The sequence below is a fragment of the Acinonyx jubatus genome, chromosome D1 (genome assembly GCF_027475565.1).
Source record: "Acinonyx jubatus isolate Ajub_Pintada_27869175 chromosome D1, VMU_Ajub_asm_v1.0, whole genome shotgun sequence".
Taxonomy (NCBI): Eukaryota; Metazoa; Chordata; class Mammalia; order Carnivora; family Felidae; genus Acinonyx; species Acinonyx jubatus.
In genome coordinates this window covers 67,119,454-67,134,136 of record NC_069390.1, presented here as the reverse complement: position 1 = coordinate 67,134,136, position 14,683 = coordinate 67,119,454, and the positions used below count along the sequence as shown (strand labels likewise).

General features: G+C 39.3%; 1 protein-coding gene across 20 annotated transcripts in view; it reads left to right on the top strand.

The window, feature by feature from the left end:
• The window catches only part of SYTL2 (synaptotagmin like 2), a 155,821-nt gene that overhangs the window by 51,020 nt on the left and 90,118 nt on the right, over positions 1-14,683 (top strand). Inside the window, exon 1 of one of the 20 annotated variants that reach the window (XM_053202567.1) lies at positions 5,461-9,488. The exons of the other annotated variants lie outside the window; for them this stretch is intronic. The gene's annotated coding sequence lies outside the window, so the exon portion shown is untranslated. Of the gene's footprint in view, positions 1-5,460; positions 9,489-14,683 lie in introns of those variants that run through there. 20 annotated transcript variants of the gene reach the window in all.

Here is a 14,683-nt window from a genome sequence, read left to right as displayed (position 1 = left end):
AGGCTGGTTCTTTACTGGTGTCTGGGAACTTGGATTTCAGAAGGATTGGCAGCACTCTAAATTGAGAGCAGCTCACGGTACCTAAATAGTTTGTGCAAATAGCACTGTGTATGCTGAGCACCTGCTTTCCTTCCAGGAGTCTGGAATTTGGTTCCATGCTAGGCAGGGAGTGTCTACCCAACCAGTCTCCAGTAAAAATCCTGGGCATCGAATCTCTAATGAACTTCCCTGGTTAGTAACATTTCACACATGTTGTCAGAACTTGTGTGTCTTGGGTAACTCTTCGGGAGAGGACTCTTTGAAGCTTATGCTTGGTTTTTCCCAGACTTCATTCCACCTACCTTTTTTCTTTGCTGGTTATGCCTTGTATCCTTTCAGAGTAATAAATCATAGCTGTGAGTATGACCACAGCCTTATGAGTCCTCCTAGTAAAATATCAAAACCTAGGGCTGGTCTTGGGGATCCCCCAACTCTATGAAATGCCACAAATGCAGAGCCAGTCCTCTTTTTTTTTAAACCAAGACTTCAGAGACATGAAAGACTCAGAGAGATTATTGGTTTTTACATAAGAGGAGGAGCCCAGTTCTTAAGACTATATGTACAGGGCCTTGTGAATGTATATGGTGCTCTGCAGAATAAAGCTGAAGTCTTCTTGATTGCCCACTATAAAATTTGGGGAGAAAAGAGCTATTGGGGAAGATTTGGTTGGATTTTTTTTTTATAGCATCTCATGTACTGTCAAGAGTTCTAAAAATATTGGTTATCAGGGCTAGGCTCTTAGAAAAATTAAGGACAATATTTGCCTGGGATCCATTGTCATTATTCTCCCATATCAAGAGTTGAGTTCCTTGGGCCATTTTTCCTGCCTGAAAATAAAAAGCGGACAGAGCATCCATCATGCTGAGTTTCCATTGTGTCAGACATCAGCTAGGTGTGTGGTATGAATCATTTCCTTTAATCCTCACAAAGACCCTCAAAGGCAGGAATTTTAAGCCATATAATATAGATAAGGAAATGAAACAGAGAAGTTAATATTTTCCCAGAGTCACAGAGCTGAGAAGTGGTAACCCTGGAGTTCAAGCCCAGGTCTTACTCCCAAAGCAGTGCTTTTTGTTTTGTTTACCTCTGTCCTGCCTGAACACATATCATCTCTTTCACAAGTGACTAAATCTTATCTGGACCTCCGTAAATGTTAAGTTTTGAGAAGTGTTAGTTAGCTTCCCGACTGGAAGTTTTAGAGAAGATTTCTTTGGTGAGGGTAGCTTTTGTGTGCATGCTCTGTATGTCAGTGCACCTTTCCCAGTCCTGGTGGGTCTCCATGCATGGCAGTTAGTGGCCTTTCTGATTCTTTTCACGTGCCTGCCCCGGGAAGGAGGGGATGGTCTGCTCTGTTGTTTTGCCAATTTCAAAGCAAGTTTGCCTGACGTTTCCCTTCTTAACAGATTTTGGGCCAAAACTTATCTGAGAACAGTTTGCTTTATTAAATCTGAAATAAGTGGAGGGTTGTTTTTCTCCTCCTCCTCCTCCTCCTCCTCCTCCTCCTCCTTCTTCTTCTTCTTTTTATTTAATAAAACTATAGGGAGGAAAATAGAAATGGACAGTTGGGGTACTCTTTTGTATTCTTGTTAATTTCATCATGGGAAATGCTTTCATATAACATTTCTTTCAGATGACCAGCATACTTCAGTAAGGAAACAAGGACTTGGGTTCCAGAGACTGCCATGGAAAGTGCTGACCATGAGCAAATAAATTCAGCACCTGGTACAATGCTCTGCATACACTAGGTACATGGTTGGTTAACATTTGCTGGATGAAGGCAATTGGACATAAGTATCTTAACTCTTTTGTTGCCCAAAGAACACAGTAACTTGGACCCTAGTTCCCATTAGTGTGTTCTGGATGAGGAAGAGAATATTCAATTACTTTTAGATCAGGTGCTGAACCTGGGGCCAAGCCATCCATCATCTTTCAGAGAATGAAATGCAAATTGTTTCTTCTTGGATGGGTAAAATTTTATTTGGATTATGGAGAATAGATTGAGTGGTGGTGATAGTAATAACAACTAATACATAGGGTTTACTGTGCTAGACTAAGTGCTTTACACATGGAAAATCATCTAATCCTCACATCACATTTTTAAGTAGATGTTTTACCAACGAAGAAGCTGAAATACAGAGAGGCTAAGTCATTTGCCCAAGATCACATAGTAAGTGGTAATTCTGGAACTTAAATGTGGGTAAGAAACAGGCCACTTAACCTGTCCTTAGGGGTAATATAAGGAAATAGGAACCCAGGCATTTCCCGCATTTTTTAAATTTTGGTAAAATACACATAAAATTGATCATTGTAACTTTTCGTAAGTGTACAGTGGTATCACATTCACAGACTTGTGCCACCATCACCATCATCCATTTCCAGACACCAGCTGTCCCCAGGTCACCAGCTAGACCCCAAGACCTGACCTTTACTGCCCACCTGTTTGTACTCACTAACCTTTGTCTTACATCCTCCCCCACCCCCTTGCCCCCAACCCCAAGCTCTTCTTTCCAGCTTACCTTTATTTCAGGCGAGTGATCCTGGACACCACCCCTCAGGTGATGGCGACTGTCCTGACAAGACCTCTGCCCAGACCACACAGACCTTTTGAGTTTAACCCCTGACTCCTGAGGCGTGACCCCTAGAATGACAGGCAATTACCTGTACCTCATTATAATACTAAAATCTCTGCCCACAAAGGAGCCTCAGTCTCATTTATATAACATACAATATGTGTATAGGCAGGTTTTCCTTAAGGCACATGTACCATCTTTTGCCTGCCTCTACATACAATGACAAGGCTTCCCTATCTAAATATTCATCCTAACCCATTCTTTCTCTCTCATTCTCTCTCTCTCTCTGAGTCACAGTTAGCTGCAAACCAAGTTTTTTTCTTTGCGTTAATACCTGACCTGGTGTGGTTTCTGTGACTTACCAAGGAGTGAACCCACCTTTGTTCAGTTACATTTTCACTGAAACTCTATATCCAGTAAATAATAATTTCCTATTCTCTCCTATCCCTAGCTCCTGGCAACCACTATTCTGCTTTCTAGCTCTATGATTTGACTAAGTATGTCATGTAAATGGAATCATAAAGTATTTCTCTTCTTGTGACTGACTTCTTTCACTTAGCATAATATCCTCAAGTTCATCTATGTTGTAGCATAGACCAACATTTTCTTCCTTTTTAAGGTTCAACAATACTCAGTTGTATGGATATACCACATTCTGCTTGTTCATTCATCCATCAGTGGACACTTGGGTAGCTTTCATGTGTTAGCTATCATGAATAATGTTATGAATGTGGGTACAACTATATCTTTGACACCCTCCTTTCAGTTCTTTTGGATATATACTTAGAAATGGGACTACTGGATCATGGGGTAATTCAGTTTTTAATTTTCTGAGGAATGGCTGTACTGTGCTTCTCAGCAGCTCTACCTTTTTAGTTTCCCACCAATGGTAAACAAGGATTTCAGTTTCTCTACATCCTTACCAACCAATACTTTGTTATTTCTTGGTGTTTTTTTTTTTTTTGATAGTAGCCAGTTAAATGGATGTGAGGTGGTGTCTTGTAGTTTTAATTTAAACTTTCTCAAGTGATTAGTGATATTGCGTATCTTTTCATGTGCTTATTGGCCATTTGTATGTCTTGTTTGGAGAAATGTCTTTACAAGTTCTTTGCCCACTTTGAACTGGAGTTTGTTGTTTTTGAATTCTAGGAGTTATCTACATATCCTGGATATTGATTCCTTCTCAGATATATGATTTTCAATATTTTCTCCCATTCTGTGGGTTGCCTTTTTACTCTGTTGATAGTGTCTTTTGATGTACAAAATTTTTATTTTTATGAAGTTCAATCTGTCTATTTTTTTCTTTTTTCTTTTGTTGCCTGTTCTTTCGTGTCATGGCCAAGAGATCATTGCCAAATCCAATGTTATGAAGCTTTTTTCTCTGAATTTTCTTCTAAGAGTTTTTTAGTTTTATATCTTACATTTAGACCTTTGATTCATTTTGAGTTAATTTTTTATATGGTGTTAGGTAAGGGCCCAATTTCATTCTTTTGCATGTGGATATGTTGTTTTCCTAGGGCCAATTTTTGAAAAGACTGTCCTTTCCCCATGGAATGGTCTTGGCACTCTTGTCAAAAATCATTAGAGGGAAACTAGGCCTTTTTAAAGGCATTTTATCTCTTGGTATCTCTTGGTTTTATTTACTGAAAGGAAAGTACAGGTGAAGGGCTCCGTTTTCCATGAGTTCCTGGAGCAGTTTCTGGAAATTCTGCTTTTCTTTTACTTCTATGTAAATCTTAAAAAATTGTTTACATTTTTATCAGAAAGAAATGAGAATTCATGTTTGAGTCTTGTACCCCCTGCCATAATATAATGATTTTTTTTCTTTCCTCTAATATCAGGCAAATAGTAGAAATCAAGTCCATGTAATCAGAGAAGACTTCTTAAACTCAAGGTCCCTCAATAGGGAACCAGTTCAAGGAGATACATGATGCCTAGTTGGGAATTTGGATTCTTGTGAGTTTTGGGCTATGACAGTCTATTCTGTGACCTTGAGAAAGTAGGAGGTTTTACTGCTTGTTCTATTGCCCTTTAGAGTTTAAATCTATACTTTTGAGTCATTGGACCATGGGGATTGAGGAATTGTGAGCCCTTTTCTCTAATGAATTATATAGCATCGTCAATTAAAGATGGCAGAGCATTAAGTTCTCATTTTGACATGCTTCCAGTTGTGCTGGACTTGGTTTTTAGACGACATAGTTATTTTTAATTAAATATTTTGCAGGGTTTATATTTGCATTGAGGGAGCATACTGACTAAAACAATGTGAAAATACAATTGTTGGCTTCCAGTGACAGATTCTCCAGCCTTTTTTTGGTACTAGGATTTTTCATTTGTGCAGAACTAAGTAATGTGACAGCTGTGAGGCCTTAACCATGGAAATGCCTATTTATTTGCCTGTTGGAACAATTTCCATGACAGAAAGTGTTGAGAACATTCCCTTTTTAAGGACGAGTTTATAAAACACTAGTTAGGGATAAATCAGTTTACATTTCAGAGATGTTACCAAAATTTGAGGTGGCTGAAACTTTTTTCCATGTCTATCTATTGGAGATTTTTAATTCAGTCTCAAAAGAAAATGGCTCATCTCTAAAACATAGACATTGATTAATAACAATTCTCACATTACCTCCTTCCTTATAAGTATTTATATTTTATAATGAAGAGGAGAGGTAATAAAACTCTGAAACTAAGAATCTGAGTGGTGGTGGGGTTGCAGTTTAGCAACAAACAATTTGCTTTTATGATAACTTTTCTTGTGAAATCATTTTGACTCTTTGGTTTATTGTTTCTAAAAAATATTTAAAGAGGAAAAAAAAATTCCTCTGGAGACTTTAAGTTGCTTAAAGTGATACATTTCAAAGTAGCCCCATTTAAAGATGGTCTGCACTAAATGGACTAGAAAGTTAAGCAGCAGGTTAAGAGAAATGAACAGCCCTGACTTGGAATAGAATACAGAAAGGCAAAGGTCAGCTGGCTGTCAGCTGCCTGCACCGCTCTGTGAGACAGTTGATTCTGAACTATTCCAGAAGAGTGGGTTTGAGGGCTATATTGGTAGTGCCCAGGGTCACCCCTAATTTGAAAACCACTCCCCACTAAAGGCTGGGTTGGTATCATGGTTTCCCTGGTAAGTTAAATCTTTTTCAGTGATTCAAAGAGTTTAATCTACAGAACAATAGGCTTTCCCTGAAGCAGACTGTACCCCTCATCTGACCTTGTTCATCTGGCTTCCTTTTTGTCTTACTGGGTATACACCTAAATATATCACATAATAGTAATCTGTCCTATAGACAGTTCACCGTTACATACTGTGTGAACAGTCGATCTTAGCTAGACTGTCAGCATGCCAATGTTATTAATCCCCTTCTTTTACAGCTTTTGTATTCCTATAACAGGTGGTAGAACTCCCAGGGAATGAGGTTGAGAGTTATGGGTCTTTTTCAGTTGCAAGAAGTTGAGAAAGCAAACAGCTATTAGCTGCATGTATTCTCTTCCTTATGAGCTTTAAGTTCTGGCACATGACCCAACATGAGTTAGGTTCAGTATCTTGCTAGCCCCACTTCATTCAGAACTTTGATTTAGGCCAGAGGAGAGGAAGTGAAGTGGGCACTCATGAGAGTATTGAAGTGTGTATTTGAAGACCTATTGTAGGCGTGGTGGAAAACAGCTGTTTTCTGTGTCCACAGTGGACAGTGCAAAAGGAACAGATGGCAGATTAGATGGTAAAAACATAGATAAAGGGCTGGTCAACCTTTAGAATAGGAAAGATGTGTCAAGGTCATTTATCCTAGTCTTTATTCTACAGATGAGGAAACTGAGGCAGGGGAGCACAGCCAGGTATTGAATCAGTCCTCAGGCTTGCAGTGGGTGTTTCCTGTAACCCTTCACTCCCAATCCTCAGTCATTGCAAAGGTTGGGACTAGGTGCTTATTAAGTGCCCTATGCAGCAAAGCTGGATAGCCCTACCAACAGAACTCCCTCAAACCCACTCTTCTGGAGTAGTTCAGAATCAGCTAGCTCACAGAGCCGTGGAGGCAGTTGACAGCCTTTCTGGAGTTTTTTGTTTGTTTGTTTGTTTTTGTCTTAATCAAAAGTGTATGTTTCTGACTTCTTGAAGAGGGGCGAGTGAAGTCCAGAAAGGAGTGGAATATTTTTCTGGAAATCACTGTGAGCCAGAATATTTACTGAGAGTTCTTTGCCTTGGAAGATACACATTTGTTCCCATGTCCCATTTCTTCTTCCACACTATACCTCATCTCTTTATCCTAATGATTTTTGGGTCCCTTGGTTTTCTCTTCCATGGTGGAATTGTGTTGGGGCAGGAGCTACCAACACCATAGGGCACACCTCAGTTCGCCTAAATAGACTAGCGAGGATCTTCAAGCTGTTCTTTCTCTCTAACGTGTGGGACCCAGGGATCAGAGGAAGTTGCTGGGAGGCTGTCCTGGCAATGCAAGTGAATTTAGAAAGAAAGAGAAAGCACACTATTAGACAGATAATAGTCACTTAATGAAGAATTGTCGGACGAATGAATTACTGTGCTTCTCCCCCTTCTTCCCTTGTAATTATAGAGCTGAAAGAAACTAAAGACACATTCAGTTCAACCTCTTCATTTTATGTGGTCAAGCAAGTGAAGACTACAAATGTTAAATGATTTGTCCAAAGTCCTGTTAGGGGCTGTGCTGGGGATAGGCATATGTCATTCTGTGTCTTCATATTACATTGGGTTGAACCAAGTGAAATTGCTATTTCCATGGTTCAAAACATTTGCTTATGGATAGTTTGTGAGGTGCAACCTAAATATGTTTGAAGGAGAAATCCTGTATACTTTTTAGTTCAATAATAGCAATAATAACCTTGGCCTTCTCTCTAAAACAAGCAAGCATATAATAGGTATCTTATTGTGGTGATCAAGAATAGTGGTTCTGAATCAGATGATTCTGGTTTGATATCCTTGGTCTTTGTAAGCTCAAGTTTCCTCATCTACCAAATAGGAAAAATGTCAGGTATATCATTTTTTATTCTAAAGGTTAAATGAGATGATTCTTTGAAGGGCTTAGTATCGTGTCTGGTACATAATAATTATGTAGGAAGGGTATTATTCATTGTATACATAAATAAAATAATAAAACTTATAAAGCTTTAAAACCTTATAATCCCTCTGAATGGCACAGTCATCTTTTCTGAAATCTGTGGGATATGCCATACTTCATTGTTTAAGATGGACATACTTTTATATACATATTTGTATATTCTTTGTATATTATGTTTCTGTTAGTTACAGAGAATATGCTTGGAATGATGTTCTATTTTTAAGATTTTTGTGTTGATAAAATGTGCTATTGTCTCACACAAATCATTATGGTATAAGTAAAGCAAAGATGGGTGAGTATGCAGAATTAGATATGAGTTCCATAAAGGAAAATCACCTTTTCTGTCACAGTCATGCATGATTCTACTCAGCTTCTACCAGAGACCAGGTGTGTATAGTCAAGACTCAAAATGCTGTTGACTGACAAACTGAGTTAGTAAATTCTTTTAAAACCTGGACCCTGGAACCATATCCAGTGTTTGTCCATCTCTGCCTCATGTATCAGCAAATATCTCTACTGCCTGGTCATGGAGACACCCATGTGTGAAGTATTTCTCAGAGAACTCCTCATGACCCAGTGACACATCCATAGCAAATATGTTTTCAGACAGCTGCATACTTAGGGGAAAAGTTATCACCCTCAGTGTAAGAATGGACTAAGGCACTCCCAGCCCTGAGAAGGAAGCATTAGACTTACCCTAAAAACAAATACTTCTGTAGCAGAGAAGATAAACATAGGTCCTCCCATAGGGTCCTGCTTCCCTTCAGGATGACCAGCCTACCATTCTTGGGGTCAGTAGAAATTGTGGGTGTCTTTCCCTAGTGCCTATGCTGCCTTTGGGCAGGACCACTGCAAGGAACTATGCGGGAGGGGAGCCAGCCCAAAACAAGCCTTCTGTTGTGATTTACCAGAAAAGGTACTTGGAATACACTATCCTAACAGCTACCCATATATACCCTGATCATCTTCCGCTCAAACTGGCCTCTTCCCATTTACTCCATCCTCTATCTCCATTTACTTTGTCCATATTACTTTTGCCATTGTAAATGGAAGCAAAGTCTGATCTTTAGAGGAAAGGTGCTACATGAAGGAAACACTGCTTATTTGTTTAAAAAGGCATAAATTTACTAAGAATTGGCCACCATTTTGAACTATGAAATTAACACCAGTGTCTGGAAGTATCTGTGGAAGGATATAAACATTTCTTGAGCTTCTACATAGGTGGCATTGAGCTAAGGTATTTATGTACACCATGTCTCATTTACAAAGCCGCATGCAAAAATATGTATTATTCTTCATTTTGCTAATGGGAAAACTGAGGTTCAGAGAAATTAACTACCACAAGATCATACAGCAAATGATCAGTGCAGCTGTCTGACTGAATCTCTGTATGTGCTTGCTGCTACTGTAGGCTCAGTTGCAGATGACCTTTAATTTTGCAGTAGGCCTGTAAGGCAGTGGGCACAGCTGTTGCTGACCTCTGAAGTTCAGAAAATTGGAGCAAAAGCATTGTGAATTTCTGGTTTATCCAGCCCTACTGTGGGCGGTAGAAAATGCATACATTCTTTTATTCACTTATTTATTTACTTTTAAAATTTTTCTTAATGTTTATTTATTTTTGAGAGACTGAGAGAGACAGAGCATGAGGAGGGGAGGGAGACACAGAATCTGAAGCAGGGTCCAGGCTCCCAGCCATCAGCACAGAGCCCGACGCAGGGCTTGAACTAACAAACTGCAAGATCAGGCCCGAGCTGAAGTTGGACACCCAACCGACTGAGCCACCCAGGTGCCCTGATTCACTTATTTGTTTATTAAGACCACTTTTATTCAGGGGTGCCTAGGCAGCTGAGTAGGTTAAGCATCCAACTTTTGATCTCAGCTCAGGTCTTGATCTCAGGATTGTGAGTTCAAGCTCTGTGTTGGGGTCCATGCTGAGCATGGAGCCTACTTTAAAATAAATAAATAAATAAATTAATTAATTGAAAACACTTTATTCAGTCTCTACTCTAGGCTCAGTATCATGCTAGGCACTGAGAGAGTATTAAAAAAGTTTAAGAAATGGGCTCTATCTCAGGTGCTTTTACCCTAGGTGAAGAGAGAAGAGTCCTAAAATAGTTGTCCTTAATGTAAGAACAGGAATTTGATTGTATGATTAAATCAATTGGTGCATTGTGAGTTCATTTTCTTTTTTAAGTTTATTTATTTTGAGAGAGAGGGAGGGAGGGAGGGAGCACGAGTTGGGGAGGGGCAAAGAGAGAGGGACAGAGAGAATCCTAAGCAGGCTCCATACTGTTAGTGCAGAGACCAATGTAAGTCTTGAACTCAAACTGTGAGATCATTACCTGAGCTGAAATCAAGACTTGATGTTTAACTGACTGAGCCACCCAGGTGCCCTGGTACATTGTGAGTTTAGAAGTGGGAGAGATCTATGTAGGTGGTTAGGAAAGGTTTAATGTGTTAACTACACACACACACACACACACACACACACACACACACACAGTCTCAAATTAGTGGTGCTGATGGTGGCAGAGGAGAGATTGATTCAAGGTAATTTTTTAAAATTAAACTTTTTAGGGGTGCCTGGGTGGCTTGGTCGGTTAAGCGTCCGACTTTGGCTCAGGTCATGATCTCATGGTCCGTGAATTTGAGCCCTGCATTGGGCTCTGTGCTGACCGCTCAGAACCTGCAGCCTGTTTCAGATTCTGTGTCTCCCTCTCTTTCTGCCCCTCCCCTGTTCATGCTCTGTCTCTCTCTGTCTCAAAAATAAATAAACGTTAAAAAAGAAAAAAAATTAAAAAAAAATTAAACTTTTTAGTTTGAGATAATCATAGAATCTCATGCTATTATAAGAGATAATATAGAGAGGTCTGTGTACCCTTAACCCAGTTGCCCTCAATGGTAGCAACATCATGCATAACTATAGTACAGTAATCACCATCACGATATTGACGTCAATATCATGTGTGTTCGTGTGCCCGTATGTAATTAAATTCTATGCAATTTTATCACAGGTAGCCAACACTATCACCAAGAGACTTCTCAGTTCCATCCCCATAGGGATTGCTCCCATTTTTCTTTTATAACCATATAACCTCCCCTATCCTCATCCCTAACCCCTGGCCACCACTAATCTGTTTGCCATTTCTAATATTTTTAACAATATTTTTTATGTTTTTTAATTTATTTTGAGAGAGAGAGCATGCAAGAAGGGCAGAGAGAGGAAAAGAGAGACAGAATCCCAAGCAGGCTTCACAGTGCCAATGTGGAGTCCAATGCAGGGCTTGAACTCGCAAATCGTGAGATGGTGACCTAAGCTGAAAACAAGAGTTGGGTGCTTAACCAACTGAGCTGTCCAGGTGCTCCTGTTCTCCATTTCTATAATTTTGCCATTTCAAGAATAGATGGAACAATACAGTGTATAATCTTTGGGGATTGGCTTAATTTCCTTGAGATTCACCCAAGTTGTTGTATGTAGCTGTAATTTGTTCCTTTTAACCACTTAGTGGTATCCCATAATATGGATATACCACAGTTTAACTATTCACCTGTTTAAGGGCATCAGGGTTATTTCTGATTTCTGGCTATTACAAACCAAGCTGATATGAACAGGATTTTTTTTCTTGCTATTTATGTAGTATAGTTGGGTCCAATGGTAGACCTTACTTGGGCCTGTTTTATTTCTTCATTTAGCACTTATTCAACAGCTATTTTTTGAGCTAGGCATTGTACTACTTATATTCTACTAAGAAATAGATAAATGAAAATTACCTTTGGCTTTTGGACTTCAGTGGCCTACAGCTCTTAGTATATAATCTCTTTGGAGAAAAACTAGAAGTCTGGACCTCATTTAAGCCTCTGATAGACCTCACAAATTAAAATTTAAACATCATACTCTCTTTAATTCTCCTCAACCAATTCAGACTTTTTGTAACTTTTCATAATGATTAAAAATCTCATTTAAAATCTTAAAAATCATTCTTTTGTATTGTTTTGGAAACAGAAGAATAAAAGAAGTTTTTGCAAAAATAGTTTAAAGATCTGCTTTTCCTTTTATAAAAAGACAAGGGAGTCACCTGGGTGGTTCAGTCAGTTAAGCGTCCAACACTATTTTAAACCATTTTTTAAAAGTTTATTTATTTATTGTGTGTGTGTGTGTATGTGTGTGTGTGTGTGAGAGAGAGAGAGAGAGAGAGCGCGCGCACGAGCGCACAGGGGAGGAGCAGAAAGAGAGAATCCCAAGCAGGCTCCATGCTGACAGTGCAGAGCCCTACTCTGGGCTTGAACTCACAAATTGTGCGATCATGATCTGAACCGAAATCAAGAGTCAGATGCTAAACAGACACCCCCAGCCAAGCACCCCCAGCTTCCAACTCTTGATTTGGGCTCAGGTCATGCCCAGGGTCACGGGATCAAGTCCTGTGTCACGCTCTGTGCTGAGCATGGAGCCTGCTGGAGATTCTCTCTCTCCCTCTGTCCCTCTCCCCTGCTCACACACATTTTTACTCCTAGGAAGATATTCAACATTTGCCAGATAATGCCTAGGGAAGAAATGAAATCCCACTTTTCCTTATGTTTTCCATCCTCAAAGAGGATTATTTCTAGTTGCTCTCAAATAGGCTGTGTTGTTTGTTTGAGCTCATACTGAAACTCTATTCTGTCGACTCTTACATTTAGTAAATGTATTTGTTTTCTTTCATTTTGTTTAGAATTACAAAAACCTCTATCCTCAGGTGAAACTGAGTCCCACAGAGTAGACCTGTTTTATGTTTTGTCTTCCAGCTTTCAGGGGCACTTGTGCTTTCCACTGTGTCAGGGGACTAGACAGTGACTTCAGTGTGGCATGGGTGTGGGATTTCTCTTGGCCTAAATGGCCCTTTTCTCACCTCCCGCTTCTTCCCAACGTACCTTGACTTCTGACTGATTGGTTCAAATAAGTAGTAACAAGCAAATAAGAAGGTACTATGTTAAATACATGCAAATGTTGCATGTTGCAGCTGGCAGGAGGCTGTGGTGGGAATAACTTGTCATTCCCAGGGCTGATGGAAACTAGTTTATAAATCTAGGGATGGAAACATTGTCTTCCTTACCAGCTCTGTGGGATTGTAAAAAGAAATTAAAACTAAGAGTTAAGATGATGGGTGTTTTTTTTGGTATAATTCTTTTCTTTTTAAATGAATGTTGAAGTCTGATAATTTTGTAGGCTTCTGATATGCATAAATTTAATAAAATTAACATGTAATAGAGTTAAGTTCCATGATGATATCATTTGTTTCACTTGTAGATAACAATGGCATTTGAACACCATTATTTTGGAAGAATAATGTAATTATGGGCCCAGAATTAGAAGTGAAAATCATCGCAGGCTGATTAGTTTTTCTTCCACTTTTTTCCCTCCTCTCTTGTATGTAAGATGAAAAAAGAATTAGCAAGGCAGAGAATATCATATTTTTAGAGAAGATTCTTTCTTCACATTTCGTCATAAGTTGATTTACTTATTCCTTTTTTCAATACTTTCGTGAGGTTCACCACATTCTTTTTCCTCTTAGTGGCTTTGGCCTTCCTAATGGAAGAATAAGGCATAAGGAATCTCAAGTTCAGTGGTTAAGCAGCTCATAAAAGCCCAAGCTCTATTTTCAGACCATTGTGTTGCACCATCTATGCCATTAAACTTTTACAAAAGCTTAAACTCAATTTATCTGAGTCCACCAAATGCTTTTTCTTGGGGAAATGTTTCTTTTCTCCTCTGGCTGGGTCAGAGTTCTCCCTGGGCTTAAGAAAGATGAATTTCAGTTACTCTGTGAGGGTTGGTTGTAGGACATTGTCTCAGGCCATACTAAGAAGTTTGCCCAGGGACACATGTCTCTTTTGGCTGAATAGCACCCATCAGGAGGCTGGAAGCTCCTGGGGCCTCATCAACTTGGGCTGTTTGTTCTGAAGAAATCTGTGGGCTGAATCTGCCAGATATTAGAAAATGGGCCAAGCCAGAGAGTCCGGGAGGGTCAGAGAAAAAGAAGTAGGAAGAGCCAGAGACTTAAAAAGCTAACATTGAGGCCATCTGGAGAATGACTCTGTGCTTTGTGACACCATTGTCCAAGAGAGGCAAGGTGGTGTGGAGGTCCAGAGTGTGGACCCTCAAGTTGAATGTCTTTGTAGAGTTCTGCACTGCCACTTATTAATTACTTAATTTCTCCTAAGCCTATTTCCTTAGCTATAAAATGCTTGTCATGTTGTTTTGAGAAATCACTGAGTTAATGATATAAAGCGCTTAGAACAATGCTTAGCATATATAATAAGTGCTATGTAAACCTTTGATATTGCTGTGATTAATAATAAATAATTACTCCAAGTTTGCTGTTTACTGTCAGGAATGAGGGATACTTAATTTGGTTGTAAAATATCACACGATTTAGAGGAGCGTGAGCACTACTGAAGGAGGGGCTATGTTAACTTGGTCCAGCAAGGTTGGGATGGAATTATCCAGGCTTTGAGGTGAAATGAAAGTAGCACTCATGAATTACAGGGCCATTCCCTGTAACCAAATGGACATGGTCCACTGTAACCAAATTTTGCTGCGGCCTGAATTTTTCTCTTTCACCAATATGAATATAAGTGTTTTATTGCTGGCAGGGGTCCTTAAGGAGAACAAAGCTCTTGAAGGTAAAGTGATTTGCCCAAAATCACATAGCTAGGGAGAAACTGAACTGGGAGTAAAATTGACCTTGCCTGAGTCCCTGGATGTTTTTTTTTTTTTTTCCCAACACAGGTTTTCCATGATCACAGCCCCTTTCTGCAGTGTGATGCGCCGCCTGGTGAATCTCTCTCACATGGCATGTTTTAGGGGGTTTTTACTGGTCAACCTTTGTTGATTAAAAATTCATGAGTGTTTATCTTCTTCTGAAATCAAAGTTATGGATAAAGTGTTTTACCTAAATATTTTCATTTTTCAATTATAGCTTGACTATTTAAGATTTACCTCTG